At 50.4% G+C, this 26,685-nt stretch overlaps 22 non-coding genes across 22 annotated transcripts; all 22 read right to left on the bottom strand.

The window, feature by feature from the left end:
- Nucleotides 1-835: 835 nt before the first annotated feature.
- On the bottom strand, nt 836-907 carry TRNAE-CUC (transfer RNA glutamic acid (anticodon CUC)). The gene has a single exon. It is a non-coding gene; the product is annotated as a tRNA-Glu (tRNA).
- Nucleotides 908-1,808: 901 nt separating this feature from the next.
- Nucleotides 1,809-1,880, bottom strand: TRNAE-CUC (transfer RNA glutamic acid (anticodon CUC)). Its single transcript has one exon. It is a non-coding gene; the product is annotated as a tRNA-Glu (tRNA).
- A 901-nt stretch (nt 1,881-2,781) lies between these two features.
- Nucleotides 2,782-2,853, bottom strand: TRNAE-CUC (transfer RNA glutamic acid (anticodon CUC)). The gene has a single exon. It is a non-coding gene; the product is annotated as a tRNA-Glu (tRNA).
- Nucleotides 2,854-3,754: 901 nt separating this feature from the next.
- Nucleotides 3,755-3,826, bottom strand: TRNAE-UUC (transfer RNA glutamic acid (anticodon UUC)). The gene has a single exon. It is a non-coding gene; the product is annotated as a tRNA-Glu (tRNA).
- A 1,874-nt stretch (nt 3,827-5,700) lies between these two features.
- On the bottom strand, nt 5,701-5,772 carry TRNAE-CUC (transfer RNA glutamic acid (anticodon CUC)). The gene has a single exon. It is a non-coding gene; the product is annotated as a tRNA-Glu (tRNA).
- A 901-nt stretch (nt 5,773-6,673) lies between these two features.
- On the bottom strand, nt 6,674-6,745 carry TRNAE-CUC (transfer RNA glutamic acid (anticodon CUC)). The gene has a single exon. It is a non-coding gene; the product is annotated as a tRNA-Glu (tRNA).
- A 901-nt stretch (nt 6,746-7,646) lies between these two features.
- Nucleotides 7,647-7,718, bottom strand: TRNAE-CUC (transfer RNA glutamic acid (anticodon CUC)). The gene has a single exon. It is a non-coding gene; the product is annotated as a tRNA-Glu (tRNA).
- Nucleotides 7,719-8,619: 901 nt separating this feature from the next.
- On the bottom strand, nt 8,620-8,691 carry TRNAE-CUC (transfer RNA glutamic acid (anticodon CUC)). The gene has a single exon. It is a non-coding gene; the product is annotated as a tRNA-Glu (tRNA).
- Nucleotides 8,692-9,592: 901 nt separating this feature from the next.
- Nucleotides 9,593-9,664, bottom strand: TRNAE-UUC (transfer RNA glutamic acid (anticodon UUC)). The gene has a single exon. It is a non-coding gene; the product is annotated as a tRNA-Glu (tRNA).
- A 1,874-nt stretch (nt 9,665-11,538) lies between these two features.
- On the bottom strand, nt 11,539-11,610 carry TRNAE-CUC (transfer RNA glutamic acid (anticodon CUC)). Its single transcript has one exon. It is a non-coding gene; the product is annotated as a tRNA-Glu (tRNA).
- A 901-nt stretch (nt 11,611-12,511) lies between these two features.
- On the bottom strand, nt 12,512-12,583 carry TRNAE-CUC (transfer RNA glutamic acid (anticodon CUC)). Its single transcript has one exon. It is a non-coding gene; the product is annotated as a tRNA-Glu (tRNA).
- Nucleotides 12,584-13,484: 901 nt separating this feature from the next.
- On the bottom strand, nt 13,485-13,556 carry TRNAE-CUC (transfer RNA glutamic acid (anticodon CUC)). Its single transcript has one exon. It is a non-coding gene; the product is annotated as a tRNA-Glu (tRNA).
- Nucleotides 13,557-14,457: 901 nt separating this feature from the next.
- TRNAE-CUC (transfer RNA glutamic acid (anticodon CUC)) lies at nt 14,458-14,529 on the bottom strand. The gene has a single exon. It is a non-coding gene; the product is annotated as a tRNA-Glu (tRNA).
- Nucleotides 14,530-15,430: 901 nt separating this feature from the next.
- On the bottom strand, nt 15,431-15,502 carry TRNAE-UUC (transfer RNA glutamic acid (anticodon UUC)). Its single transcript has one exon. It is a non-coding gene; the product is annotated as a tRNA-Glu (tRNA).
- A 1,868-nt stretch (nt 15,503-17,370) lies between these two features.
- On the bottom strand, nt 17,371-17,442 carry TRNAE-CUC (transfer RNA glutamic acid (anticodon CUC)). Its single transcript has one exon. It is a non-coding gene; the product is annotated as a tRNA-Glu (tRNA).
- Nucleotides 17,443-18,343: 901 nt separating this feature from the next.
- On the bottom strand, nt 18,344-18,415 carry TRNAE-CUC (transfer RNA glutamic acid (anticodon CUC)). The gene has a single exon. It is a non-coding gene; the product is annotated as a tRNA-Glu (tRNA).
- A 901-nt stretch (nt 18,416-19,316) lies between these two features.
- Nucleotides 19,317-19,388, bottom strand: TRNAE-CUC (transfer RNA glutamic acid (anticodon CUC)). The gene has a single exon. It is a non-coding gene; the product is annotated as a tRNA-Glu (tRNA).
- A 901-nt stretch (nt 19,389-20,289) lies between these two features.
- Nucleotides 20,290-20,361, bottom strand: TRNAE-CUC (transfer RNA glutamic acid (anticodon CUC)). Its single transcript has one exon. It is a non-coding gene; the product is annotated as a tRNA-Glu (tRNA).
- A 901-nt stretch (nt 20,362-21,262) lies between these two features.
- TRNAE-CUC (transfer RNA glutamic acid (anticodon CUC)) lies at nt 21,263-21,334 on the bottom strand. The gene has a single exon. It is a non-coding gene; the product is annotated as a tRNA-Glu (tRNA).
- A 901-nt stretch (nt 21,335-22,235) lies between these two features.
- On the bottom strand, nt 22,236-22,307 carry TRNAE-UUC (transfer RNA glutamic acid (anticodon UUC)). Its single transcript has one exon. It is a non-coding gene; the product is annotated as a tRNA-Glu (tRNA).
- A 1,874-nt stretch (nt 22,308-24,181) lies between these two features.
- On the bottom strand, nt 24,182-24,253 carry TRNAE-CUC (transfer RNA glutamic acid (anticodon CUC)). Its single transcript has one exon. It is a non-coding gene; the product is annotated as a tRNA-Glu (tRNA).
- Nucleotides 24,254-25,154: 901 nt separating this feature from the next.
- Nucleotides 25,155-25,226, bottom strand: TRNAE-CUC (transfer RNA glutamic acid (anticodon CUC)). Its single transcript has one exon. It is a non-coding gene; the product is annotated as a tRNA-Glu (tRNA).
- Nucleotides 25,227-26,685: the final 1,459 nt, after the last annotated feature.

Consider the following 26,685-nt stretch of genomic DNA (forward strand, 5'->3'; position numbering starts at 1 on the left):
TGCATTCTGGAGTCAGAAGCTATATCTCCAAAAAGGGGTGAAGGAGGCTCTTCTTCTAGCTACAGCTGGTTAGCAGTGGATTGTCCTCACCTCTAAACAGCCCTTTCAAAAGGAGAGCTTGTGTTCCCTGACCTCGGATCTAAAGTGGCAGGGAGAGCGTGGGCTACTAATCACCAGACAACAAGGGCCTGCGGGTTTAGCCAGTCTGTTGCTTCAAAGAAAACCCTGACTCCACCCAACAGCATATTATCGGTGCATGGGAAGGAGTGGACCTCTAACATCTTATTGTTCCAGAAGGCAAGGTCTGGAGATTGGCTAATGCTAGTCACCAGAAAGCAAGGGAACTGCTAGTGTAGCCAGTCTGTTGCTTTAAATCAAACGCCGACTCCACCCAAGAGCATCTGGCTGCATCAGAAGGAGTTGACTCGTAACCTGGTGTTTATCCAGAAGGCAAAGTCCCATTACTTATGCAATGCTGTCATCAAGTGTGCCTCCGAGCATCTTTGGCTATGGTCGACAGAGTCTGGGAAGAAAGCGGCAAAGGTTTTGAGAAAGTGGCTTCTCAGAAAGAGACCGACATCAAGCAGCAGAGATTGGCGTTGACGCATTTCATGTCACCGTCATTGTGTTTGTATTAAGCTGGCTGAGTTGGCCAGGTGGGTATAAAGGCTGGAAAAGGTTCACAATGCTGATTGGAGCTGAGAAAGCCATTGGGATGGATGGCGAAACCTTTTTCAGCTCTGCTAGGCAGAAGCCCAGACGACGGTGTCCAGCTACTACCAGTGTTCTGAAAGAAGCAGAAAACCTGCTGGCTTTGGGTGGAGAAAGAAGATTTTTCCCTGACCGGGAATCGAACCCGGGCCGCGGCGGTGAGAGCGCCGAATCCTAGCCACTAGACCACCAGGGAGAGCTGGTTTGGCTCTTCCCAGGCAAGCGAGAGGAAGTCAAGGGCAAATTGCTGATGCGGAGTGGATGCATTCTGGAGTCAGAAGCAATATCTCCAAAAAGGGGTGAAGGAGGCTCTTCTTCTAGCTACAGCTGGTTAGCAGTGGATTGTCCTCACCTCTAAACAGCCCTTTCAAAAGGAGAGCTTGTGTTCCCTGACCTCGGATCTAAAGTGGCAGGGAGAGCGTGGGCTACTAATCACCAGACAACAAGGGCCTGCGGGTTTAGCCAGTCTGTTGCTTCAAAGAAAACCCTGACTCCACCCAACAGCATATTATCGGTGCATGGGAAGGAGTGGACCTCTAACATCTTATTGTTCCAGAAGGCAAGGTCTGGAGATTGGCTAATGCTAGTCACCAGAAAGCAAGGGAACTGCTAGAGTAGCCAGTCTGTTGCTTTAAATCAAACGCCGACTCCACCCAAGAGCATCTGGCTGCATCAGAAGGAGTAGACTCGTAACCTGGTGTTTATCCAGAAGGCAAAGTCCCATTACTTATGCAATGCTGTCATCAAGTGTGCCTCCGAGCATCTATGGCTATGGTCGACAGAGTCTGGGAAGAAAGCGGCAAAGGTTTTGAGAAAGTGGCTTCTCAGAAAGAGACCGACATCAAGCAGCAGAGACTGGCGTTGACGCATTTCATGTCACCGTCATTGTGTTTGTATTAAGCTGGCTGAGTTGGCCAGGTGGGTATAAAGGCTGGAAAAGGTTCACAATGCTGATGGGAGCTGAGAAAGCCATTGGGATGGATGGCAAAACCTTTTTCAGCTCTGCTAGGCAGAAGCCCAGACAACGGTGTCCAGCTACTACCAGTGTTCTGAAAGAAGCAGAAAACCTGCTGGCTTTGGGTGGAGAAAGAAGATTTTTCCCTGACCAGGAATCGAACCCGGGCCGCGGCGGTGAGAGCGCCAAATCCTAGCCACTAGACCACCAGGGAGAGCTGGTTTGGCTCTTCCCAGGCAAGCGAGAGGAAGTTAAGGGCAAATTGCTGATGCGGAGTGGATGCATTCTGGAGTCAGAAGCTATATCTCCAAAAAGGGGTGAAGGAGGCTCTTCTTCTAGCTACAGCTGGTTAGCAGTGGATTGTCCTCACCTCTAAACAGCCCTTTCAAAAGGAGAGCTTGTGTTCCCTGACCTCGGATCTAAAGTGGCAGGGAGAGCGTGGGCTACTAATCACTAGACAACAAGGGCCTGCGGGTTTAGCCAGTCTGTTGCTTCAAAGAAAACCCTGACTCCACCCAACAGCATATTATCGGTGCATGGGAAGGAGTGGACCTCTAACATCTTATTGTTCCAGAAGGCAAGGTCTGGAGATTGGCTAATGCTAGTCACCAGAAAGCAAGGGAACTACTAGTGTAGCCAGTCTGTTGCTTTAAATCAAACGCCGACTCCACCCAAGAGCATCTGGCTGCATCAGAAGGAGTTGACTCGTAACCTGGTGTTTATCCAGAAGGCAAAGTCCCATTACATATGCAATGCTGTCATCAAGTGTGCCTCCGAGCATCTTTGGCTATGGTCGACAGAGTCTGGGAAGAAAGCGGCAAAGGTTTTGAGAAAGTGGCTTCTCAGAAAGAGACCGACATCAAGCAGCAGAGACTGGCGTTGACGCATTTCATGTCACCGTCATTGTGTTTGTATTAAGCTGGCTGAGTTGGCCAGGTGGGTATAAAGGCTGGAAAAGGTTCACAATGCTGATTGGAGCTGAGAAAGCCATTGGGATGGATGGCGAAACCTTTTTCAGCTCTGCTAGGCAGAAGCCCAGACGACGGTGTCCAGCTACTACCAGTGTTCTGAAAGAAGCAGAAAACCTGCTGGTTTCAGGTGGAGAAAGAAGATTTTTCCCTGACCGGGAATCGAACCCGGGCCGCGGCGGTGAGAGCGCCGAATCCTAGCCACAAGACCACCAGGGAGAGCTGGTTTGGCTCTTCCCAGGCAAGCGGGAGGAAGTCAAGGGCAAATTGCTGATGCGGAGTGGATGCATTCTGGAGTCAGAAGCAATATCTCCAAAAAGGGGTGAAGGAGGCTCTTCTTCTAGCTACAGCTGGTTAGCAGTGGATTGTCCTCACCTCTAAACAGCCCTTTCAAAAGGAGAGCTTGTGTTCCCTGACCTCAGATCTAAAGTGGCAGGGAGAGCGTGGGCTACTAATCACCAGACAACAAGGGCCTGCGGGTTTAGCCAGTCTGTTGCTTCAAAGAAAACCCTGACTCCACCCAACAGCATATTATCGGTGCATGGGAAGGAGTGGACCTCTAACATCTTATTGTTCCAGAAGGCAAGGTCTGGAGATTGGCTAATGCTAGTCACCAGATAGCAAGGGAACTGCTAGTGTAGCCAGTCTGTTGCTTTAAATCAAACGCCGACTCCACCCAAGAGCATCTGGCTGCATCAGAAGGAGTTGACTCGTAACCTGGTGTTTACCCAGAAGGCAAAGTCCCATTACTTATGCAATGCTGTCATCAAGTGTGCCTCCGAGCATCTTTGGCTATGGTCGACAGAGTCTGGGAAGAAAGCGGCAAAGGTTTTGAGAAAGTGGCTTCTCAGAAAGAGACCCACATCAAGCAGCAGAGACTGGCGTTGACGCATTTCATGTCACCGTCATTGTGTTTGTATTAAGCTGGCTGAGTTGGCCAGGTGGGTATAAAGGCTGGAAAAGGTTCACAGTGCTGATTGGAGCTGAGAAAGCCATTGGGATGGATGGCGAAACCTTTATCAGCTCTGCTAGGCAGAAGCCCAGACTACGGTGTCCAGCTACTACCAGTGTTCTGAAAGAAGCAGAAAACCTGCTGGCTTTGGGTGGAGAAAGAAAATTTTTCCCTGACCGGGAATCGAACCCGGGCTGCGGCGGAGAAAGCGCCGAATCCTAGCCACTAGACCACCAGGGAGAGCTGGTTTGGCTCTTCCCAGGCAAGCGAGAGGAAGTCAAGGGCAAATTGCTGATGCGGAGTGGATGCATTCTGGAGTCAGAAGCAATATCTCCAAAAAGGGGTGAAGGAGGCTCTTCTTCTAGCTACAGCTGGTTAGCAGTGGATTGTCCTCACCTCTAAACAGCCCTTTCAAAAGGAGAGCTTGTGTTCCCTGACCTCGGATCTAAAGTGGCAGGGAGAGCATGGGCTACTAATCACCAGACTACAAGGGCCTGCGGGTTTAGCCAGTCTGTTGCTTCAAAGAAAACCCTGACTCCACCCAACAGCATATTATCGGTGCATGGGAAGGAGTGGACCTCTAACATCTTATTGTTCCAGAAGGCAAGGTCTGGAGATTGGCTAATGCTAGTCACCAGAAAGCAAGGGAACTGCTAGTGTAGCCAGTCTGTTGCTTTAAATCAAACGCCGACTCCACCCAAGAGCATCTGGCTGCATCAGAAGGAGTAGACTCGTAACCTGGTGTTTATCCAGAAGGCAAAGTCCCATTACTTATGCAATGCTGTCATCAAGTGTGCCTCCGAGCATCTTTGGCTATGGTCGACAGAGTCTGGGAAGAAAGCGGCAAAGGTTTTGAGAAAGTGGCTTCTCAGAAAGAGACCGACATCAAGCAGCAGAGACTGGCGTTGACGCATTTCATGTCACCGTCATTGTGTTTGTATTAAGCTGGCTGAGTTGCCTAGGTGGGTATAAAGGCTGGAAAAGGTTCACAATGCTGATGGGAGCTGAGAAAGCCATTGGGATGGATGGCGAAACCTTTTTCAGCTCTGCTAGGCAGAAGCCCAGACGACGGTGTCCAGCTACTACCAGTGTTCTGAAAGAAGCAGAAAACCTGCTGGCTTTGGGTGGAGAAAGAAGATTTTTCCCTGACCGGGAATCGAACCTGGGCCGCGGTGGTGAGAGCGCTGAATCCTAGCCACTAGACCACCAGGGAGAGCTGGTTTGGCTCTTCCCAGGCAAGCGAGAGGAAGTTAAGGGCAAATTGCTGATGAGGAGTGGATGCATTCTGGAGTCAGAAGCTATATCTCCAAAAAGGGGTGAAGGAGGCTCTTCTTCTAGCTACAGCTGGTTAGCAGTGGATTGTCCTCACCTCTAAACAGCCCTTTCAAAAGGAGAGCTTGTGTTCCCTGACCTCGGATCTAAAGTGGCAGGGAGAGCGTGGGCTACTAATCACCAGACAACAAGGGCCTGCGGGTTTAGCCAGTCTGTTGCTTCAAAGAAAACCCTGACTCCACCCAACAGCATATTATCGGTGCATGGGAAGGAGTGGACCTCTAACATCTTATTGTTCCAGAAGGCAAGGTCTGGAGATTGGCTAATGCTAGTCACCAGAAAGCAAGGGAACTGCTAGTGTAGCCAGTCTGTTGCTTTAAATCAAACGCCGACTCCACCCAAGAGCATCTGGCTGCATCAGAAGGAGTTGACTCGTAACCTGGTGTTTATCCAGAAGGCAAAGTCCCATTACTTATGCAATGCTGTCATCAAGTGTGCCTCCGAGCATCTTTGGCTATGAACGACAGAGTCTGGGAAGAAAGCGGCAAAGGTTTTGAGAAAGTGGCTTCTCAGAAAGAGACCGACATCAAGCAGCAGAGACTGGCGTTGACGCATTTCATGTCACCGTCATTGTGTTTGTATTAAGCTGGCTGAGTTGGCCAGGTGGGTATAAAGGCTGGAAAAGGTTCACAATGCTGATTGGAGCTGAGAAAGCCATTGGGATGGATGGCGAAACCTTTTTCAGCTCTGCTAGGCAGAAGCCCAGACGACGGTGTCCAGCTACTACCAGTGTTCTGAAAGAAGCAGAAAACTTGCTGGCTTCGGGTGGAGAAAGAAGATTTTTCCCTGACCGGGAATCAAACCCAGGCCGCGGCGGTGAGAGCGCCGAATCCTAGCCACTAGACCACCAGGGAGAGCTGGTTTGGCTCTTCCCAGGCAAGCGAGAGGAAGTCAAGGGCAAATTGCTGATGCGGAGTGGATGCATTCTGGAGTCAGAAGCAATATCTCCAAAAAGGGGTGAAGGAGGCTCTTCTTCTAGCTACAGCTGGTTAGCAGTGGATTGTCCTCACCTCTAAACAGCCCTTTCAAAAGGAGAGCTTGTGTTCCCTGACCTCGGATCTAAAGTGGCAGGGAGAGCGTGGGCTACTAATCACCAGACAACAAGGGCCTGCGGGTTTAGCCAGTCTGTTGCTTCAAAGAAAACCCTGACTCCACCCAACAGCATATTATCGGTGCATGGGAAGGAGTGGACCTCTAACATCTTATTGTTCCAGAAGGCAAGGTCTGGAGATTGGCTAATGCTAGTCACCAGAAAGCAAGGGAACTGCTAGAGTAGCCAGTCTGTTGCTTTAAATCAAACGCCGACTCCACCCAAGAGCATCTGGCTGCATCAGAAGGAGTTGACTCGTAACCTGGTGTTTATCCAGAAGGCAAAGTCCCATTACTTATGCAATGCTGTCATCAAGTGTGCCTCCGAGCATCTTTGGCTATGGTCGACAGAGTCTGGGAAGAAAGCGGCAAAGGTTTTGAGAAAGTGGCTTCTCAGAAAGAGACCGACATCAAGCAGCAGAGACTGGCGTTGACGCATTTCATGTCACCGTCATTGTGTTTGTATTAAGCTGGCTGAGTTGGCCAGGTGGGTATAAAGGCTGGAAAAGGTTCACAATGCTGATTGGAGCTGAGAAAGCCATTGGGATGGATGGCAAAACCTTTTTCAGCTCTGCTAGGCAGAAGCCCAGACGACGGTGTCCAGCTACTACCAGTGTTCTGAAAGAAGCAGAAAACCTGCTGGCTTCGGGTGGAGAAAGAAGATTTTTCCCTGACCAGGAATCGAACCCGGGCCGCGGCGGTGAGAGCGCCGAATCCTAGCCACTAGACCACCAGGGAGAGCTGGTTTGGCTCTTCCCAGGCAAGCGAGAGGAAGTCAAGGGCAAATTGCTGATGCGGAGTGGATGCATTCTGGAGTCAGAAGCAATATCTCCAAAAAGGGGTGAAGGAGGCTCTTCTTCTAGCTACAGCTGGTTAGCAGTGGATTGTCCTCACCTCTAAACAGCCCTTTCAAAAGGAGAGCTTGTGTTCCCTGACCTCGGATCTAAAGTGGCAGGGAGAGCGTGGGCTACTAATCACCAGACAACAAGGGCCTGCGGGTTTAGCCAGTCTGTTGCTTCAAAGAAAACCCTGACTCCACCCAACAGCATATTATCGGTGCATGGGAAGGAGTGGACCTCTAACATCTTATTGTTCCAGAAGGCAAGGTCTGGAGATTGGCTAATGCTAGTCACCAGAAAGCAAGGGAACTGCTAGTGTAGCCAGTCTGTTGCTTTAAATCAAACGCCGTCTCCACCCAAGAGCATCTGGCTGCATCAGAAGGAGTTGACTCGTAACCTGGTGTTTATCCAGAAGGCAAAGTCCCATTACTTATGCAATGCTGTCATCAAGTGTGCCTCCGAGCATCTTTGGCTATGGTCGACAGAGTCTGGGAAGAAAGCGGCAAAGGTTTTGAGAAAGTGGCTTCTCAGAAAGAGACCGACATCAAGCAGCAGAGACTGGCGTTGACGCATTTCATGTCACCGTCATTGTGTTTGTATTAAGCTGGCTGAGTTGGCCAGGTGGGTATAAAGGCTGGAAAAGGTTCACAATGCAGATTGGAGCTGAGAAAGCCATTGGGATGGATGGCGAAACCATTTTCAGCTCTGCTAGGCAGAAGCCCAGACGACGGTGTCCAGCTGCTACCAGTGTTCTGAAAGAAGCAGAAAACCTGCTGGCTTCGGGTGGAGAAAGAAGATTTTTCCCTGACCGGGAATCGAACCCGGGCCGCGGCGGTGAGAGCGCCGAATCCTAGCCACTAGACCACCAGGGAGAGCTGGTTTGGCTCTTCCCAGGCAAGCGAGAGGAAGTTAAGGGCAAATTGCTGATGCGGAGTGGATGCATTCTGGAGTCAGAAGCAATATCTCCAAAAAGGGGTGAAGGAGGCTCTTCTTCTAGCTACAGCTGGTTAGCAGTGGATTGTCCTCACCTCTAAACAGCCCTTTCAAAAGCAGAGCTTGTGTTCCCTGACCTCGGATCTAAAGTGGCAGGGAGAGCGTGGGCTACTAATCACCAGACAACAAGGGCCTGCGGGTTTAGCCAGTCTGTTGCTTCAAAGAAAACCCTGACTCCACCCAACAGCATATTATCGGTGCATGGGAAGGAGTGGACCTCTAACATCTTATTGTTCCAGAAGGCAAGGTCTGGAGATTGGCTAATGCTAGTCACCAGAAAGCAAGGGAACTGCTAGTGTAGCCAGTCTGTTGCTTTAAATCAAACGCCGACTCCACCCAAGAGCATCTGGCTGCATCAGAAGGAGTTGACTCGTAACCTGGTGTTTATCCAGAAGGCAAAGTCCCATTACTTATGCAATGCTGTCATCAAGTGTGCCTCCGAGCATCTTTGGCTATGGTCGACAGAGTCTGGGAAGAAAGCGGCAAAGGTTTTGAGAAAGTGGCTTCTCAGAAAGAGACCGACATCAAGCAGCAGAGACTGGCGTTGACGCATTTCATGTCACCGTCATTGTGTTTGTATTAAGCTGGCTGAGTTGGCCAGGTGGGTATAAAGGCTGGAAAAGGTTCACAATGCTGATTGGAGCTGAGAAAGCCATTGGGATGGATGGCGAAACCTTTTTCAGCTCTGCTAGGCAGAAGCCCAGACGACGGTGTCCAGCTACTACCAGTGTTCTGAAAGAAGCAGAAAACCTGCTGGCTTCGGGTGGAGAAAGAAGATTTATCCCTGACCGGGAATCGAACCCGGGCCGCGGCGGTGAGAGCGCCGAATCCTAGCCACTAGACCACCAGGGAGAGCTGGTTTGGCTCTTCCCAGGCAAGCGGGAGGAAGTCAAGGGCAAATTGCTGATGCGGAGTGGATGCATTCTGGAGTCAGAAGCAATATCTCCAAAAAGGGGTGAAGGAGGCTCTTCTTCTAGCTACAGCTGGTTAGCAGTGGATTGTCCTCACCTCTAAACAGCCCTTTCAAAAGGAGAGCTTGTGTTCCCTGACCTCGGATCTAAAGTGGCAGGGAGAGCGTGGGCTACTAATCACCAGACAACAAGGGCCTGCGGGTTTAGCCAGTCTGTTGCTTCAAAGAAAACCCTGACTCCACCCAACAGCATATTATCGGTGCATGGGAAGGAGTGGACCTCTAACATCTTATTGTTCCAGAAGGCAAGGTCTGGAGATTGGCTAATGCTAGTCACCAGATAGCAAGGGAACTGCTAGTGTAGCCAGTCTGTTGCTTTAAATCAAACGCCGACTCCACCCAAGAGCATCTGGCTGCATCAGAAGGAGTTGACTCGTAACCTGGTGTTTATCCAGAAGGCAAAGTCCCATTACTTATGCAATGCTGTCATCAAGTGTGCCTCCGAGCATCTTTGGCTATGGTCGACAGAGTCTGGGAAGAAAGCGGCAAAGGTTTTGAGAAAGTGGCTTCTCAGAAAGAGACCCACATCAAGCAGCAGAGACTGGCGTTGACGCATTTCATGTCACCGTCATTGTGTTTGTATTAAGCTGGCTGAGTTGGCCAGGTGGGTATAAAGGCTGGAAAAGGTTCACAATGCTGATTGGAGCTGAGAAAGCCATTGGGATGGATGGCGAAACCTTTATCAGCTCTGCTAGGCAGAAGCCCAGACTACGGTGTCCAGCTACTACCAGTGTTCTGAAAGAAGCAGAAAACCTGCTGGCTTTGGGTGGAGAAAGAAAATTTTTCCCTGACCGGGAATCGAACCCGGGCTGCGGCGGAGAAAGCGCCGAATCCTAGCCACTAGACCACCAGGGAGAGCTGGTTTGGCTCTTCCCAGGCAAGCGAGAGGAAGTCAAGGGCAAATTGCTGATGCGGAGTGGATGCATTCTGGAGTCAGAAGCAATATCTCCAAAAAGGGGTGAAGGAGGCTCTTCTTCTAGCTACAGCTGGTTAGCAGTGGATTGTCCTCACCTCTAAACAGCCCTTTCAAAAGGAGAGCTTGTGTTCCCTGACCTCGGATCTAAAGTGGCAGGGAGAGCATGGGCTACTAATCACCAGACAACAAGGGCCGGCGGGTTTAGCCAGTCTGTTGCTTCAAAGAAAACCCTGACTCCACCCAACAGCATATTATCGGTGCATGGGAAGGAGTGGACCTCTAACATCTTATTGTTCCAGAAGGCAAGGTCTGGAGATTGGCTAATGCTAGTCACCAGAAAGCAAGGGAACTGCTAGTGTAGCCAGTCTGTTGCTTTAAATCAAACGCCGACTCCACCCAAGAGCATCTGGCTGCATCAGAAGGAGTAGACTCGTAACCTGGTGTTTATCCAGAAGGCAAAGTCCCATTACTTATGCAATGCTGTCATCAAGTGTGCCTCCGAGCATCTTTGGCTATGGTCGACAGAGTCTGGGAAGAAAGCGGCAAAGGTTTTGAGAAAGTGGCTTCTCAGAAAGAGACCGACATCAAGCAGCAGAGACTGGCGTTGACGCATTTCATGTCACCGTCATTGTGTTTGTATTAAGCTGGCTGAGTTGCCTAGGTGGGTATAAAGGCTGGAAAAGGTTCACAATGCTGATGGGAGCTGAGAAAGCCATTGGGATGGATGGCGAAACCTTTTTCAGCTCTGCTAGGCAGAAGCCCAGACGACGGTGTCCAGCTACTACCAGTGTTCTGAAAGAAGCAGAAAACCTGCTGGCTTTGGGTGGAGAAAGAAGATTTTTCCCTGACCGGGAATCGAACCTGGGCCGCGGCGGTGAGAGCGCTGAATCCTAGCCACTAGACCACCAGGGAGAGCTGGTTTGGCTCTTCCCAGGCAAGCGAGAGGAAGTTAAGGGCAAATTGCTGATGAGGAGTGGATGCATTCTGGAGTCAGAAGCTATATCTCCAAAAAGGGGTGAAGGAGGCTCTTCTTCTAGCTACAGCTGGTTAGCAGTGGATTGTCCTCACCTCTAAACAGCCCTTTCAAAAGGAGAGCTTGTGTTCCCTGACCTCGGATCTAAAGTGGCAGGGAGAGCGTGGGCTACTAATCACCAGACAACAAGGGCCTGCGGGTTTAGCCAGTCTGTTGCTTCAAAGAAAACCCTGACTCCACCCAACAGCATATTATCGGTGCATGGGAAGGAGTGGACCTCTAACATCTTATTGTTCCAGAAGGCAAGGTCTGGAGATTGGCTAATGCTAGTCACCAGAAAGCAAGGGAACTGCTAGTGTAGCCAGTCTGTTGCTTTAAATCAAACGCCGACTCCACCCAAGAGCATCTGGCTGCATCAGAAGGAGTTGACTCGTAACCTGGTGTTTATCCAGAAGGCAAAGTCCCATTACTTATGCAATGCTGTCATCAAGTGTGCCTCCGAGCATCTTTGGCTATGGTCGACAGAGTCTGGGAAGAAAGCGGCAAAGGTTTTGAGAAAGTGGCTTCTCAGAAAGAGACCGACATCAAGCAGCAGAGACTGGCGTTGACGCATTTCATGTCACCGTCATTGTGTTTGTATTAAGCTGGCTGAGTTGGCCAGGTGGGTATAAAGGCTGGAAAAGGTTCACAATGCTGATTGGAGCTGAGAAAGCCATTGGGATGGATGGCGAAACCTTTTTCAGCTCTGCTAGGCAGAAGCCCAGACGACGGTGTCCAGCTACTACCAGTGTTCTGAAAGAAGCAGAAAACCTGCTGGCTTCGGGTGGAGAAAGAAGATTTTTCCCTGACCGGGAATCGAACCCAGGCCGCGGCGGTGAGAGCGCCGAATCCTAGCCACTAGACCACCAGGGAGAGCTGGTTTGGCTCTTCCCAGGCAAGCGAGAGGAAGTCAAGGGCAAATTGCTGATGCGGAGTGGATGCATTCTGGAGTCAGAAGCAATATCTCCAAAAAGGGGTGAAGGAGGCTCTTCTTCTAGCTACAGCTGGTTAGCAGTGGATTGTCCTCACCTCTAAACAGCCCTTTCAAAAGGAGAGCTTGTGTTCCCTGACCTCGGATCTAAAGTGGCAGGGAGAGCGTGGGCTACTAATCACCAGACAACAAGGGCCTGCGGGTTTAGCCAGTCTGTTGCTTCAAAGAAAACCCTGACTCCACCCAACAGCATATTATCGGTGCATGGGAAGGAGTGGACCTCTAACATCTTATTGTTCCAGAAGGCAAGGTCTGGAGATTGGCTAATGCTAGTCACCAGAAAGCAAGGGAACTGCTAGAGTAGCCAGTCTGTTGCTTTAAATCAAACGCCGACTCCACCCAAGAGCATCTGGCTGCATCAGAAGGAGTTGACTCGTAACCTGGTGTTTATCCAGAAGGCAAAGTCCCATTACTTATGCAATGCTGTCATCAAGTGTGCCTCCGAGCATCTTTGGCTATGGTCGACAGAGTCTGGGAAGAAAGCGGCAAAGGTTTTGAGAAAGTGGCTTCTCAGAAAGAGACCGACATCAAGCAGCAGAGACTGGCGTTGACGCATTTCATGTCACCGTCATTGTGTTTGTATTAAGCTGGCTGAGTTGGCCAGGTGGGTATAAAGGCTGGAAAAGGTTCACAATGCTGATTGGAGCTGAGAAAGCCATTGGGATGGATGGCAAAACCTTTTTCAGCTCTGCTAGGCAGAAGCCCAGACGACGGTGTCCAGCTACTACCAGTGTTCTGAAAGAAGCAGAAAACCTGCTGGCTTCGGGTGGAGAAAGAAGATTTTTCCCTGACCAGGAATCGAACCCGGGCCGCGGCGGTGAGAGCGCCGAATCCTAGCCACTAGACCACCAGGGAGAGCTGGTTTGGCTCTTCCCAGGCAAGCGAGAGGAAGTCAAGGGCAAATTGCTGATGCGGAGTGGATGCATTCTGGAGTCAGAAGCAATATCTCCAAAAAGGGGTGAAGGAGGCTCTTCTTCTAGCTACAGCTGGTTAGCAGTGGATTGTCCTCACCTCTAAACAGCCCTTTCAAAAGGAGAGCTTGTGTTCCCTGACCTCGGATCTAAAGTGGCAGGGAGAGCGTGGGCTACTAATCACCAGACAACAAGGGCCTGCGGGTTTAGCCAGTCTGTTGCTTCAAAGAAAACCCTGACTCCACCCAACAGCATATTATCGGTGCATGGGAAGGAGTGGACCTCTAACATCTTATTGTTCCAGAAGGCAAGGTCTGGAGATTGGCTAATGCTAGTCACCAGAAAGCAAGGGAACTGCTAGTGTAGCCAGTCTGTTGCTTTAAATCAAACGCTGTCTCCACCCAAGAGCATCTGGCTGCATCAGAAGGAGTTGACTCGTAACCTGGTGTTTATCCAGAAGGCAAAGTCCCATTACTTATGCAATGCTGTCATCAAGTGTGCCTCCGAGCATCTTTGGCTATGGTCGACAGAGTCTGGGAAGAAAGCGGCAAAGGTTTTGAGAAAGTGGCTTCTCAGAAAGAGACCGACATCAAGCAGCAGAGACTGGCGTTGACGCATTTCATGTCACCGTCATTGTGTTTGTATTAAGCTGGCTGAGTTGGCCAGGTGGGTATAAAGGCTGGAAAAGGTTCACAATGCTGATTGGAGCTGAGAAAGCCATTGGGATGGATGGCAAAACCATTTTCAGCTCTGCTAGGCAGAAGGCCAGACGACGGTGTCCAGCTACTACCAGTGTTCTGAAAGAAGCAGAAAACCTGCTGGCTTCGGGTGGAGAAAGAAGATTTTTCCCTGACCGGGAATCGAACCCGGGCCGCGGCGGTGAGAGCGCCGAATCCTAGCCACTAGACCACCAGGGAGAGCTGGTTTGGCTCTTCCCAGGCAAGCGAGAGGAAGTTAAGGGCAAATTGCTGATGCGGAGTGGATGCATTCTGGAGTCAGAAGCAATATCTCCAAAAAGGGGTGAAGGAGGCTCTTCTTCTAGCTACAGCTGGTTAGCAGTGGATTGTCCTCACCTCTAAACAGCCCTTTCAAAAGCAGAGCTTGTGTTCCCTGACCTCGGATCTAAAGTGGCAGGGAGAGCGTGGGCTACTAATCACCAGACAACAAGGGCCTGCGGGTTTAGCCAGTCTGTTGCTTCAAAGAAAACCCTGACTCCACCCAACAGCATATTATCGGTGCATGGGAAGGAGTGGACCTCTAACATCTTATTGTTCCAGAAGGCAAGGTCTGGAGATTGGCTAATGCTAGTCACCAGAAAGCAAGGGAACTGCTAGTGTAGCCAGTCTGTTGCTTTAAATCAAACGCCGACTCCACCCAAGAGCATCTGGCTGCATCAGAAGGAGTTGACTCGTAACCTGGTGTTTATCCAGAAGGCAAAGTCCCATTACTTATGCAATGCTGTCATCAAGTGTGCCTCCGAGCATCTTTGGCTATGGTCGACAGAGTCTGGGAAGAAAGCGGCAAAGGTTTTGAGAAAGTGGCTTCTCAGAAAGAGACCGACATCAAGCAGCAGAGACTGGCGTTGACGCATTTCATGTCACCGTCATTGTGTTTGTATTAAGCTGGCTGAGTTGGCCAGGTGGGTATAAAGGCTGGAAAAGGTTCACAATGCTGATTGGAGCTGAGAAAGCCATTGGGATGGATGGCGAAACCTTTTTCAGCTCTGCTAGGCAGAAGCCCAGACGACGGTGTCCAGCTACTACCAGTGTTCTGAAAGAAGCAGAAAACCTGCTGGCTTCGGGTGGAGAAAGAAGATTTTTCCCTGACCGGGAATCGAACCCGGGCCGCGGCGGTGAGAGCGCCGAATCCTAGCCACTAGACCACCAGGGAGAGCTGGTTTGGCTCTTCCCAGGCAAGCGGGAGGAAGTCAAGGGCAAATTGCTGATGCGGAGTGGATGCATTCTGGAGTCAGAAGCAATATCTCCAAAAAGGGGTGAAGGAGGCTCTTCTTCTAGCTACAGCTGGTTAGCAGTGGATTGTCCTCACCTCTAAACAGCCCTTTCAAAAGGAGAGCTTGTGTTCCCTGACCTCGGATCTAAAGTGGCAGGGAGAGCGTGGGCTACTAATCACCAGACAACAAGGGCCTGCGGGTTTAGCCAGTCTGTTGCTTCAAAGAAAACCCTGACTCCACCCAACAGCATATTATCGGTGCATGGGAAGGAGTGGACCTCTAACATCTTATTGTTCCAGAAGGCAAGGTCTGGAGATTGGCTAATGCTAGTCACCAGATAGCAAGGGAACTGCTAGTGTAGCCAGTCTGTTGCTTTAAATCAAACGCCGACTCCACCCAAGAGCATCTGGCTGCATCAGAAGGAGTTGACTCGTAACCTGGTGTTTACCCAGAAGGCAAAGTCCCATTACTTATGCAATGCTGTCATCAAGTGTGCCTCCGAGCATCTTTGGCTATGGTCGACAGAGTCTGGGAAGAAAGCGGCAAAGGTTTTGAGAAAGTGGCTTCTCAGAAAGAGACCCACATCAAGCAGCAGAGACTGGCGTTGACGCATTTCATGTCACCGTCATTGTGTTTGTATTAAGCTGGCTGAGTTGGCCAGGTGGGTATAAAGGCTGGAAAAGGTTCACAGTGCTGATTGGAGCTGAGAAAGCCATTGGGATGGATGGCGAAACCTTTATCAGCTCTGCTAGGCAGAAGCCCAGACTACGGTGTCCAGCTACTACCAGTGTTCTGAAAGAAGCAGAAAACCTGCTGGCTTTGGGTGGAGAAAGAAAATTTTTCCCTGACCGGGAATCGAACCCGGGCTGCGGCGGAGAAAGCGCCGAATCCTAGCCACTAGACCACCAGGGAGAGCTGGTTTGGCTCTTCCCAGGCAAGCGAGAGGAAGTCAAGGGCAAATTGCTGATGCGGAGTGGATGCATTCTGGAGTCAGAAGCAATATCTCCAAAAAGGGGTGAAGGAGGCTCTTCTTCTAGCTACAGCTGGTTAGCAGTGGATTGTCCTCACCTCTAAACAGCCCTTTCAAAAGGAGAGCTTGTGTTCCCTGACCTCGGATCTAAAGTGGCAGGGAGAGCATGGGCTACTAATCACCAGACAACAAGGGCCTGCGGGTTTAGCCAGTCTGTTGCTTCAAAGAAAACCCTGACTCCACCCAACAGCATATTATCGTTGCATGGGAAGGAGTGGACCTCTAACATCTTATTGTTCCAGAAGGCAAGGTCTGGAGATTGGCTAATGCTAGTCACCAGAAAGCAAGGGAACTGCTAGTGTAGCCAGTCTGTTGCTTTAAATCAAACGCCGACTCCACCCAAGAGCATCTGGCTGCATCAGAAGGAGTAGACTCGTAACCTGGTGTTTATCCAGAAGGCAAAGTCCCATTACTTATGCAATGCTGTCATCAAGTGTGCCTCCGAGCATCTTTGGCTATGGTCGACAGAGTCTGGGAAGAAAGCGGCAAAGGTTTTGAGAAAGTGGCTTCTCAGAAAGAGACCGACATCAAGCAGCAGAGACTGGCGTTGACGCATTTCATGTCACCGTCATTGTGTTTGTATTAAGCTGGCTGAGTTGCCTAGGTGGGTATAAAGGCTGGAAAAGGTTCACAATGCTGATGGGAGCTGAGAAAGCCATTGGGATGGATGGCGAAACCTTTTTCAGCTCTGCTAGGCAGAAGCCCAGACGACGGTGTCCAGCTACTACCAGTGTTCTGAAAGAAGCAGAAAACCTGCTGGCTTTGGGTGGAGAAAGAAGATTTTTCCCTGACCGGGAATCGAACCTGGGCCGCGGCGGTGAGAGCGCTGAATCCTAGCCACTAGACCACCAGGGAGAGCTGGTTTGGCTCTTCCCAGGCAAGCGAGAGGAAGTTAAGGGCAAATTGCTGATGAGGAGTGGATGCATTCTGGAGTCAGAAGCTATATCTCCAAAAAGGGGTGAAGGAGGCTCTTCTTCTAGCTACAGCTGGTTAGCAGTGGATTGTCCTCACCTCTAAACAGCCCTTTCAAAAGGAGAGCTTGTGTTCCCTGACCTCGGATCTAAAGTGGCAGGGAGAGCGTGGGCTACTAATCACCAGACAACAAGGGCCTGCGGGTTTAGCCAGTCTGTTGCTTCAAAGAAAACCCTGACTCCACCCAACAGCATATTATCGGTGCATGGGAAGGAGTGGACCTCTAACATCTTATTGTTCCAGAAGGCAAGGTCTGGAGATTGGCTAATGCTAGTCACCAGAAAGCAAGGGAACTGCTAGTGTAGCCAGTCTGTTGCTTTAAATCAAACGCCGACTCCACCCAAGAGCATCTGGCTGCATCAGAAGGAGTTGACTCGTAACCTGGTGTTTATCCAGAAGGCAAAGTCCCATTACTTATGCAATGCTGTCATCAAGTGTGCCTCCGAGCATCTTTGGCTATGGTCGACAGAGTCTGGGAAGAAAGCGGCAAAGGTTTTGAGAAAGTGGCTTCTCAGAAAGAGACCGACATCAAGCAGCAGAGACTGGCGTTGACGCATTTCATGTCACCGTCATTGTATTAAGCTGGCTGAGTTGGCCAGGTGGGTATAAAGGCTGGAAAAGGTTCACAATGCTGATTGGAGCTGAGAAAGCCATTGGGATGGATGGCGAAACCTTTTTCAGCTCTGCTAGGCAGAAGCCCAGACGACGGTGTCCAGCTACTACCAGTGTTCTGAAAGAAGCAGAAAACCTGCTGGCTTCGGGTGGAGAAAGAAGATTTTTCCCTGACCGGGAATCGAACCCAGGCCGCGGCGGTGAGAGCGCCGAATCCTAGCCACTAGACCACCAGGGAGAGCTGGTTTGGCTCTTCCCAGGCAAGCGAGAGGAAGTCAAGGGCAAATTGCTGATGCGGAGTGGATGCATTCTGGAGTCAGAAGCAATATCTCCAAAAAGGGGTGAAGGAGGCTCTTCTTCTAGCTACAGCTGGTTAGCAGTGGATTGTCCTCACCTCTAAACAGCCCTTTCAAAAGGAGAGCTTGTGTTCCCTGACCTCGGATCTAAAGTGGCAGGGAGAGCGTGGGCTACTAATCACCAGACAACAAGGGCCTGCGGGTTTAGCCAGTCTGTTGCTTCAAAGAAAACCCTGACTCCACCCAACAGCATATTATCGGTGCATGGGAAGGAGTGGACCTCTAACATCTTATTGTTCCAGAAGGCAAGGTCTGGAGATTGGCTAATGCTAGTCACCAGAAAGCAAGGGAACTGCTAGAGTAGCCAGTCTGTTGCTTTAAATCAAACGCCGACTCCACCCAAGAGCATCTGGCTGCATCAGAAGGAGTTGACTCGTAACCTGGTGTTTATCCAGAAGGCAAAGTCCCATTACTTATGCAATGCTGTCATCAAGTGTGCCTCCGAGCATCTTTGGCTATGGTCGACAGAGTCTGGGAAGAAAGCGGCAAAGGTTTTGAGAAAGTGGCTTCTCAGAAAGAGACCGACATCAAGCAGCAGAGACTGGCGTTGACGCATTTCATGTCACCGTCATTGTGTTTGTATTAAGCTGGCTGAGTTGGCCAGGTGGGTATAAAGGCTGGAAAAGGTTCACAATGCTGATTGGAGCTGAGAAAGCCATTGGGATGGATGGCAAAACCTTTTTCAGCTCTGCTAGGCAGAAGCCCAGACGACGGTGTCCAGCTACTACCAGTGTTCTGAAAGAAGCAGAAAACCTGCTGGCTTCGGGTGGAGAAAGAAGATTTTTCCCTGACCAGGAATCGAACCCGGGCCGCGGCGGTGAGAGCGCCGAATCCTAGCCACTAGACCACCAGGGAGAGCTGGTTTGGCTCTTCCCAGGCAAGCGAGAGGAAGTCAAGGGCAAATTGCTGATGCGGAGTGGATGCATTCTGGAGTCAGAAGCAATATCTCCAAAAAGGGGTGAAGGAGGCTCTTCTTCTAGCTACAGCTGGTTAGCAGTGGATTGTCCTCACCTCTAAACAGCCCTTTCAAAAGGAGAGCTTGTGTTCCCTGACCTCGGATCTAAAGTGGCAGGGAGAGCGTGGGCTACTAATCACCAGACAACAAGGGCCTGCGGGTTTAGCCAGTCTGTTGCTTCAAAGAAAACCCTGACTCCACCCAACAGCATATTATCGGTGCATGGGAAGGAGTGGACCTCTAACATCTTATTGTTCCAGAAGGCAAGGTCTGGAGATTGGCTAATGCTAGTCACCAGAAAGCAAGGGAACTGCTAGTGTAGCCAGTCTGTTGCTTTAAATCAAACGCCGTCTCCACCCAAGAGCATCTGGCTGCATCAGAAGGAGTTGACTCGTAACCTGGTGTTTATCCAGAAGGCAAAGTCCCATTACTTATGCAATGCTGTCATCAAGTGTGCCTCCGAGCATCTTTGGCTATGGTCGACAGAGTCTGGGAAGAAAGCGGCAAAGGTTTTGAGAAAGTGGCTTCTCAGAAAGAGACCGACATCAAGCAGCAGAGACTGGCGTTGACGCATTTCATGTCACCGTCATTGTGTTTGTATTAAGCTGGCTGAGTTGGCCAGGTGGGTATAAAGGCTGGAAAAGGTTCACAATGCTGATTGGAGCTGAGAAAGCCATTGGGATGGATGGCGAAACCATTTTCAGCTCTGCTAGGCAGAAGGCCAGACGACGGTGTCCAGCTACTACCAGTGTTCTGAAAGAAGCAGAAAACCTGCTGGCTTCGGGTGGAGAAAGAAGATTTTTCCCTGACCGGGAATCGAACCCGGGCCGCGGCGGTGAGAGCGCCGAATCCTAGCCACTAGACCACCAGGGAGAGCTGGTTTGGCTCTTCCCAGGCAAGCGAGAGGAAGTTAAGGGCAAATTGCTGATGCGGAGTGGATGCATTCTGGAGTCAGAAGCAATATCTCCAAAAAGGGGTGAAGGAGGCTCTTCTTCTAGCTACAGCTGGTTAGCAGTGGATTGTCCTCACCTCTAAACAGCCCTTTCAAAAGCAGAGCTTGTGTTCCCTGACCTCGGATCTAAAGTGGCAGGGAGAGCGTGGGCTACTAATCACCAGACAACAAGGGCCTGCGGGTTTAGCCAGTCTGTTGCTTCAAAGAAAACCCTGACTCCACCCAACAGCATATTATCGGTGCATGGGAAGGAGTGGACCTCTAACATCTTATTGTTCCAGAAGGCAAGGTCTGGAGATTGGCTAATGCTAGTCACCAGAAAGCAAGGGAACTGCTAGTGTAGCCAGTCTGTTGCTTTAAATCAAACGCCGACTCCACCCAAGAGCATCTGGCTGCATCAGAAGGAGTTGACTCGTAACCTGGTGTTTATCCAGAAGGCAAAGTCCCATTACTTATGCAATGCTGTCATCAAGTGTGCCTCCGAGCATCTTTGGCTATGGTCGACAGAGTCTGGGAAGAAAGCGGCAAAGGTTTTGAGAAAGTGGCTTCTCAGAAAGAGACCGACATCAAGCAGCAGAGACTGGCGTTGACGCATTTCATGTCACCGTCATTGTGTTTGTATTAAGCTGGCTGAGTTGGCCAGGTGGGTATAAAGGCTGGAAAAGGTTCACAATGCTGATTGGAGCTGAGAAAGCCATTGGGATGGATGGCGAAACCTTTTTCAGCTCTGCTAGGCAGAAGCCCAGACGACGGTGTCCAGCTACTACCAGTGTTCTGAAAGAAGCAGAAAACCTGCTGGCTTCGGGTGGAGAAAGAAGATTTTTCCCTGACCGGGAATCGAACCCGGGCCGCGGCAGTGAGAGCGCCGAATCCTAGCCACTAGACCACCAGGGAGAGCTGGTTTGGCTCTTCCCAGGCAAGCGAGAGGAAGTCAAGGGCAAATTGCTGATGCGGAGTGGATGCATTCTGGAGTCAGAAGCAATATCTCCAAAAAGGGGTGAAGGAGGCTCTTCTTCTAGCTACAGCTGGTTAGCAGTGGATTGTCCTCACCTCTAAACAGCCCTTTCAAAAGGAGAGCTTGTGTTCCCTGACCTCGGATCTAAAGTGGCAGGGAGAGCGTGGGCTACTAATCACCAGACAACAAGGGCCTGCGGGTTTAGCCAGTCTGTTGCTTCAAAGAAAACCCTGACTCCACCCAACAGCATATTATCGGTGCATGGGAAGGAGTGGACCTCTAACATCTTATTGTTCCAGAAGGCAAGGTCTGGAGATTGGCTAATGCTAGTCACCAGAAAGCAAGGGAACTGCTAGTGTAGCCAGTCTGTTGCTTTAAATCAAACGCCGACTCCACCCAAGAGCATCTGGCTGCATCAGAAGGAGTTGACTCGTAACCTGGTGTTTATCCAGAAGGCAAAGTCCCATTACTTATGCAATGCTGTCATCAAGTGTGCCTCCGAGCATCTTTGGCTATGGTCGACAGAGTCTGGGAAGAAAGCGGCAACGGTTTTGAGAAAGTGGCTTCTCAGAAAGAGACCGACATCAAGCAGCAGAGACTGGCGTTGACGCATTTCATGTCACCGTCATTGTGTTTGTATTAAGCTGGCTGAGTTGGCCAGGTGGGTATAAAGGCTGGAAAAGGTTCACAATGCTGATTGGAGCTGAGAAAGCCATTGGGATGGATGGCGAAACCTTTTTCAGCTCTGCTAGGCAGAAGCCCAGACGACGGTGTCCAGCTACTACCAGTGTTCTGAAAGAAGCAGAAAACCTGCTGGCTTCAGGTGGAGAAAGAAGATTTTTCCCTGACCGGGAATCGAACCCGGGCCGCGGCGGTGAGAGCGCCGAATCCTAGCCACTAGACCACCAGGGAGAGCTGGTTTGGCTCTTCCCAGGCAAGCGGGAGGAAGTCAAGGGCAAATTGCTGATGCGGAGTGGATGCATTCTGGAGTCAGAAGCAATATCTCCAAAAAGGGGTGAAGGAGGCTCTTCTTCTAGCTACAGCTGGTTAGCAGTGGATTGTCCTCACCTCTAAACAGCCCTTTCAAAAGGAGAGCTTGTGTTCCCTGACCTCGGATCTAAAGTGGCAGGGAGAGCGTGGGCTACTAATCACCAGACAACAAGGGCCTGCGGGTTTAGCCAGTCTGTTGCTTCAAAGAAAACCCTGACTCCACCCAACAGCATATTATCGGTGCATGGGAAGGAGTGGACCTCTAACATCTTATTGTTCCAGAAGGCAAGGTCTGGAGATTGGCTAATGCTAGTCACCAGATAGCAAGGGAACTGCTAGTGTAGCCAGTCTGTTGCTTTAAATCAAACGCCGACTCCACCCAAGAGCATCTGGCTGCATCAGAAGGAGTTGACTCGTAACCTGGTGTTTACCCAGAAGGCAAAGTCCCATTACTTATGCAATGCTGTCATCAAGTGTGCCTCCGAGCATCTTTGGCTATGGTCGACAGAGTCTGGGAAGAAAGCGGCAAAGGTTTTGAGAAAGTGGCTTCTCAGAAAGAGACCCACATCAAGCAGCAGAGACTGGCGTTGACGCATTTCATGTCACCGTCATTGTGTTTGTATTAAGCTGGCTGAGTTGGCCAGGTGGGTATAAAGGCTGGAAAAGGTTCACAGTGCTGATTGGAGCTGAGAAAGCCATTGGGATGGATGGCGAAACCTTTATCAGCTCTGCTAGGCAGAAGCCCAGACTACGGTGTCCAGCTACTACCAGTGTTCTGAAAGAAGCAGAAAACCTGCTGGCTTTGGGTGGAGAAAGAAAATTTTTCCCTGACCGGGAATCGAACCCGGGCTGCGGCGGAGAAAGCGCCGAATCCTAGCCACTAGACCACCAGGGAGAGCTGGTTTGGCTCTTCCCAGGCAAGCGAGAGGAAGTCAAGGGCAAATTGCTGATGCGGAGTGGATGCATTCTGGAGTCAGAAGCAATATCTCCAAAAAGGGGTGAAGGAGGCTCTTCTTCTAGCTACAGCTGGTTAGCAGTGGATTGTCCTCACCTCTAAACAGCCCTTTCAAAAGGAGAGCTTGTGTTCCCTGACCTCGGATCTAAAGTGGCAGGGAGAGCATGGGCTACTAATCACCAGACAACAAGGGCCTGCGGGTTTAGCCAGTCTGTTGCTTCAAAGAAAACCCTGACTCCACCCAACAGCATATTATCGTTGCATGGGAAGGAGTGGACCTCTAACATCTTATTGTTCCAGAAGGCAAGGTCTGGAGATTGGCTAATGCTAGTCACCAGAAAGCAAGGGAACTGCTAGTGTAGCCAGTCTGTTGCTTTAAATCAAACGCCGACTCCACCCAAGAGCATCTGGCTGCATCAGAAGGAGTAGACTCGTAACCTGGTGTTTATCCAGAAGGCAAAGTCCCATTACTTATGCAATGCTGTCATCAAGTGTGCCTCCGAGCATCTTTGGCTATGGTCGACAGAGTCTGGGAAGAAAGCGGCAAAGGTTTTGAGAAAGTGGCTTCTCAGAAAGAGACCCACATCAAGCAGCAGAGACTGGCGTTGACGCATTTCATGTCACCGTCATTGTGTTTGTATTAAGCTGGCTGAGTTGCCTAGGTGGGTATAAAGGCTGGAAAAGGTTCACAATGCTGATGGGAGCTGAGAAAGCCATTGGGATGGATGGCGAAACCTTTTTCAGCTCTGCTAGGCAGAAGCCCAGACGACGGTGTCCAGCTACTACCAGTGTTCTGAAAGAAGCAGAAAACCTGCTGGCTTTGGGTGGAGAAAGAAGATTTTTCCCTGACCGGGAATCGAACCTGGGCCGCGGCGGTGAGAGTGCTGAATCCTAGCCACTAGACCACCAGGGAGAGCTGGTTTGGCTCTTCCCAGGCAAGCGAGAGGAAGTTAAGGGCAAATTGCTGATGTGGAGTGGATGCATTCTGGAGTCAGAAGCTATATCTCCAAAAAGGGGTGAAGGAGGCTCTTCTTCTAGCTACAGCTGGTTAGCAGTGGATTGTCCTCACCTCTAAACAGCCCTTTCAAAAGGAGAGCTTGTGTTCCCTGACCTCGGATCTAAAGTGGCAGGGAGAGCGTGGGCTACTAATCACCAGACAACAAGGGCCTGCGGGTTTAGCCAGTCTGTTGCTTCAAAGAAAACCCTGACTCCACCCAACAGCATATTATCGGTGCATGGGAAGGAGTGGACCTCTAACATCTTATTGTTCCAGAAGGCAAGGTCTGGAGATTGGCTAATGCTAGTCACCAGAAAGCAAGGGAACTGCTAGTGTAGCCAGTCTGTTGCTTTAAATCAAACGCCGACTCCACCCAAGAGCATCTGGCTGCATCAGAAGGAGTTGACTCGTAACCTGGTGTTTATCCAGAAGGCAAAGTCCCATTACTTATGCAATGCTGTCATCAAGTGTGCCTCCGAGCATCTTTGGCTATGGTCGACAGAGTCTGGGAAGAAAGCGGCAAAGGTTTTGAGAAAGTGGCTTCTCAGAAAGAGACCGACATCAAGCAGCAGAGACTGGCGTTGACGCATTTCATGTCACCGTCATTGTGTTTGTATTAAGCTGGCTGAGTTGGCCAGGTGGGTATAAAGGCTGGAAAAGGTTCACAATGCTGATTGGAGCTGAGAAAGCCATTGGGATGGATGGCGAAACCTTTTTCAGCTCTGCTAGGCAGAAGCCCAGACGACGGTGTCCAGCTACTACCAGTGTTCTGAAAGAAGCAGAAAACCTGCTGGCTTCGGGTGGAGAAAGAAGATTTTTCCCTGACCGGGAATCGAACCCAGGCCGCGGCGGTGAGAGCGCCGAATCCTAGCCACTAGACCACCAGGGAGAGCTGGTTTGGCTCTTCCCAGGCAAGCGAGAGGAAGTCAAGGGCAAATTGCTGATGCGGAGTGGATGCATTCTGGAGTCAGAAGCAATATCTCCAAAAAGGGGTGAAGGAGGCTCTTCTTCTAGCTACAGCTGGTTAGCAGTGGATTGTCCTCACCTCTAAACAGCCCTTTCAAAAGGAGAGCTTGTGTTCCCTGACCTCGGATCTAAAGTGGCAGGGAGAGCGTGGGCTACTAATCACCAGACAACAAGGGCCTGCGGGTTTAGCCAGTCTGTTGCTTCAAAGAAAACCCTGACTCCACCCAACAGCATATTATCGGTGCATGGGAAGGAGTGGACCTCTAACATCTTATTGTTCCAGAAGGCAAGGTCTGGAGATTGGCTAATGCTAGTCACCAGAAAGCAAGGGAACTGCTAGAGTAGCCAGTCTGTTGCTTTAAATCAAACGCCGACTCCACCCAAGAGCATCTGGCTGCATCAGAAGGAGTAGACTCGTAACCTGGTGTTTATCCAGAAGGCAAAGTCCCATTACTTATGCAATGCTGTCATCAAGTGTGCCTCCGAGCATCTATGGCTATGGTCGACAGAGTCTGGGAAGAAAGCGGCAAAGGTTTTGAGAAAGTGGCTTCTCAGAAAGAGACCGACATCAAGCAGCAGAGACTGGCGTTGACGCATTTCATGTCACCGTCATTGTGTTTGTATTAAGCTGGCTGAGTTGGCCAGGTGGGTATAAAGGCTGGAAAAGGTTCACAATGCTGATGGGAGCTGAAAAAGCCATTGGGATGGATGGCGAAACCTTTTTCAGCTCTGCTAGGCAGAAGCCCAGACAACGGTGTCCAGCTACTACCAGTGTTCTGAAAGAAGCAGAAAACCTGCTGGCTTTGGGTGGAGAAAGAAGATTTTTCCCTGACCGGGAATCGAACCCGGGCCGCGGCGGTGAGAGCGCCGAATCCTAGCCACTAGACCACCAGGGAGAGCTGGTTTGGCTCTTCCCAGGCAAGCGAGAGGAAGTTAAGGGCAAATTGCTGATGCGGAGTGGATGCATTCTGGAGTCAGAAGCTATATCTCCAAAAAGGGGTGAAGGAGGCTCTTCTTCTAGCTACAGCTGGTTAGCAGTGGATTGTCCTCACCTCTAAACAGCCCTTTCAAAAGGAGAGCTTGTGTTCCCTGACCTCGGATCTAAAGTGGCAGGGAGAGCGTGGGCTACTAATCACCAGACAACAAGGGCCTGCGGGTTTAGCCAGTCTGTTGCTTCAAAGAAAACCCTGACTCCACCCAACAGCATATTATCGGTGCATGGGAAGGAGTGGACCTCTAACATCTTATTGTTCCAGAAGGCAAGGTCTGGAGATTGGCTAATGCTAGTCACCAGAAAGCAAGGGAACTGCTAGTGTAGCCAGTCTGTTGCTTTAAATCAAACGCCGACTCCACCCAAGAGCATCTGGCTGCATCAGAAAGAGTTGACTCGTAACCTGGTGTTTATCCAGAAGGCAAAGTCCCATTACTTATGCAATGCTGTCATCAAGTGTGCCTCCGAGCATCTTTGGCTATGGTCGACAGAGTCTGGGAAGAAAGCGGCAAAGGTTTTGAGAAAGTGGCTTCTCAGAAAGAGACCGACATCAAGCAGCAGAGACTGGCGTTGACGCATTTCATGTCACCGTCATTGTGTTTGTATTAAGCTGGCTGAGTTGGCCAGGTGGGTATAAAGGCTGGAAAAGCGCCGAATCCTAGCCACTAGACCACCAGGGAGAGCTGGTTTGGCTCTTCCCAGGCAAGCGAGAGGAAGTCAAGGGCAAATTGCTGATGCGGAGTGGATGCATTCTGGAGTCAGAAGCAATATCTCCAAAAAGGGGTGAAGGAGGCTCTTCTTCTAGCTACAGCTGGTTAGCAGTGGATTGTCCTCACCTCTAAACAGCCCTTTCAAAAGGAGAGCTTGTGTTCCCTGACCTCGGATCTAAAGTGGCAGGGAGAGCGTGGGCTACTAATCACCAGACAACAAGGGCCTGCGTGTTTAGCCAGTCTGTTGCTTCAAAGAAAACCCTGACTCCACCCAACAGCATATTATCGGTGCATGGGAAGGAGTGGACCTCTAACATCTTATTGTTCCAGAAGGCAAGGTCTGGAGATTGGCTAATGCTAGTCACCAGAAAGCTAGGGAACTGCTAGAGTAGCCAGTCTGTTGCTTTAAATCAAACGCCGACTCCACCCAAGAGCATCTGGCTGCATCAGAAGGAGTAGACTCGTAACCTGGTGTTTATCCAGAAGGCAAAGTCCCATTACTTATGCAATGCTGTCATCAAGTGTGCCTCCGAGCATCTATGGCTATGGTCGACAGAGTCTGGGAAGAAAGCGGCAAAGGTTTTGAGAAAGTGGCTTCTCAGAAAGAGACCGACATCAAGCAGCAGAGACTGGCGTTGACGCATTTCATGTCAC

This window comes from Staurois parvus, unplaced genomic scaffold (genome assembly GCF_062004578.1).
Source record: "Staurois parvus isolate SC_StPar_1 unplaced genomic scaffold, SC_StPar_1.0 ptg001181l, whole genome shotgun sequence".
Classification (NCBI taxonomy): Eukaryota; Metazoa; Chordata; class Amphibia; order Anura; family Ranidae; genus Staurois; species Staurois parvus.